Here is a 3207-nt window from a genome sequence, read left to right as displayed (position 1 = left end):
TGATGTGAAAGCCTCAGGGCTGCTAGATTCCAAACTAACTAAAAGGCAGAAAAGATATGGAGAGGAAGGAGGAGGCTGGGAGCGGAGGGAAAGGGGAGAGGGAGAGAGAGGAAGAGAAAGGGAAAGGTGTGGGGAGAGAAGGAAATTTGTCTTTAGGCCAGGCTCCGCCTACTCATGTGCCACCTGCAGAGGAAGCTGAGGTCAGAGGTGAAAGTGTCAAAGGTCTTCACCTGTTCCCCCGGCCTTTTCTGTCCCTTCCTGGCCGAGTGACATGGGAAAGCTGGTTCACCTCTCTGGTCCCCTTTTTACATCAAACAATGGGGTATGTATTTAACATTTTATCTTTGAGACTGGGTTTCTTTCTTTTTTTTTTTTTTTTTTTTTTTTTTTTTTTGGTTTTTGGAGACAGGGTTTCTCTGTAGCCCTGGCTGTCCTGGAACTCACTCTGTAGACCAGGCTGGCCTCGAACTCAGAAATCCGCCTGCCTCTGCCTCCCAAGTGCTGGGATTAAAGGTGTGTGCCACCACCGCTCAGAGACTGGGTTTCTCATAGCCCAGTTCACCCTTGAACTTCCGATCCTCTAAGCTCCAGGATTACAGGTGTCATCGCGTCCTGCTTAGCAGACTCCTCTCTAACACAGGAGGAAGAATGCCCTCCAACCCAAAGCTCTTGGTCTGGGTGGAGCTGAGGACAGAGAGGCGTCTGGAATCTTTCCATCTGAGTCTAAGGTGGGCGAGTACAGGCCGTGGGTTGGGAGGAGTGGGCTGCCCCGTGGGAGGAAGTGATGCCCACCTTAGAAATTCCATACCCAGCTGCAGCTGAAGGTTCTGGATCTGAAGCAGGTGGTGGCTTTCTCAAACTACCTGGACTCCAGGTCATTGAACACCAAAGTGACAGAGCCTAGTAGGTCCCCAGAACCACCGTGCGCTTCAGCCAGAAATACTAACTGTGACCTCATCCCAAGTGGACTCCCACATTGGGAGGGACAGTGTGACCAGCGAGGTGACACAGGCAAGGCACAGTGTGGGTACTGGGTAGAGTCCCCAAGCCTCATGCATGGCTGAGGCTTGGCACACCTAGGGCTCAGGGAGGACCACAGGGATGGTTCTGAGCATCTGTTGTGTGCCAGGGAAGTGCAAAGCAACCTGGGAAGTGGTGCCCAGAGAGGTAGAGACACTTGCCAAGGTTAGCACAGCAGGAAGCACCTGAGTGTGCTCAGAACAAAAGTCACGTCACACCATTAGGTGTTGTTGTAACTGGTGCATCTGTGTGTATTGAGGGTCAGAGGACAATCAACCCTCAGGGGTCGGTTCTCTCCTTCTGCTGAGTGTTTCAGTGATCAAATCCAGGCTTGCATGGCAAGAATGTTGCCTACTGCGCATGTCTGTAGCCCTCGCCCCATGGAGTCTTGCTGATATGGGGAGTGGCACAGAGCCCCCAGGAAGTACCCTTTGCCCTATCTCTTAACCATGGTCTTCTGGGAGTGCCTGGAAACTCACTCTGGGCTCTGGATGAAAGAAAATCCAGCTCTGGGGCTGCAACCTGGGGTCCCTCCTGCCTAGGGTCACCCAAAGAACCACACGTCCTGATTTCCCCAGAGAAGGCTCAGTCTCACCCAGCCTGCTGCCTGGGACTTGCCTGATACGTGCTACAGTCAGCAATCGCACCAATTCTGCTGTGTGACAAGCATCTCTGGACAGAGGCCTCGGTATCCAGCCCTGGAAAGTGAGGCGAGCCTGGCAGCTCCTTGGTAAGTGGTCATGAGTAGGCAGGACCATGAGTCATCCTGTGAACCTTCTGCCATGAGAAGGGAGAGCCCCTGGCCACGTTGCGTGGATGCTGGGCTGGAGGCCACACATCAGGCCGAGGCTGGCACAAGCCCAGCCGCCAGGACATGGCTGCAGGACCTGAGGCCAGACTCCTGAGTCACCATTTCCCCGTTGTTGCCAAACCAGGCGGGAAACTGGGGAGCCAGGGTGGAGCCAGGGAGGGGAGGCTGAGGGTAGTCGAGACCTCTGTCTTAGCCCTTGTTGTACAGGACAGCTAGATTAAAAAAAGAGGCCCTGCGGTACTAGAGTGGGGTGCTGGCACCCCAAGGTGACAGTCAAGCCTCCCCATCTCCCAGCACCTCCCTCCCCATCAGCCACACAAACAATTATGCGTCACGAGTTTCTGTTTCTGGAGTTTGTTGAGCAGGTTCCACACCCCAGGCCCTTTACATCCATGGTCTCTGAATCATCCCAAAGGGCTGGCTCATTGTTACCCCACAGCCGTGTCCTTGTCACCTGGCTCTTACATTGTAACCTTCCTAGTTCGTTCCATTATTTCCAGCTTGTTTAACCTCTCATTATCTGCCTGGATGGTCCTGAGAACACACAGCGGTCAGGCCCTGCCCTGGACACCCAGGATAGAGAGACCTGAGTGGACTGCCCACCTGCTCCCCAGAGCTGATGCTTTAGAACAGGCTGTGGTGTGACAGTGTCAGCAGGGAAAATGAAGGCCGTGGGGGTGGCCAGTGCAAAGGCCCTGGGGCAGGATTACGGCTGGCACGATATAGAGGCAGCTGAGGCCAGTGTGTCTGGAGCTGGGAGGGGAAGGCAATGAGGTCAGCAGTGGGGCAGGCAGATTGAGCAGGATTTGAGACTTGATCTGACAGGTGGGAGCCTTGGGGGTCCCAAGAGGTACTAAGACCTGGTTAGAATTTCTTAGACTTGGGGGATGATACACCTGTGTCTATGAAAGACTTCAGGGAAGGGCTGTGAAGGACAGGACACAGGAGCAACAGTGCCCAGACCTGAAGGTGGACGGGGCTTCCACCTTGCTCAGCCTCCAAGGATGGTCAGGGGCCAAGCCCAGGGGGTCTGTCTCACGCAGACGCAGACACAGACACTCCTAGAGACACACAGATGCAGACACACACAGACACAGTGACACACAGATACACACACAGAGACACACACAGACACAGAGACAGACACAAACATAGAGACAGACACAAACATAGAGACAGACACAGACACAGAGACACACAGATACACACACAGAGACACACACAGACACAGAGACACACACAAACATAGAGACAGACACAAACATAGAGACAGACACAGAGACACACAGATACACACACAGAGACTCACACAGACACAGAGGCAGACAGAGACACACACAGACACAGAGACACACACAGACAGAGACACACACAAA

The sequence above is a fragment of the Grammomys surdaster genome, unplaced genomic scaffold, assembly GCF_004785775.1.
Source record: "Grammomys surdaster isolate TR1022 unplaced genomic scaffold, NIH_TR_1.0 193, whole genome shotgun sequence".
Lineage (NCBI taxonomy): Eukaryota > Metazoa > Chordata > Mammalia > Rodentia > Muridae > Grammomys > Grammomys surdaster.
This window is presented reverse-complemented; position numbering follows the sequence as displayed.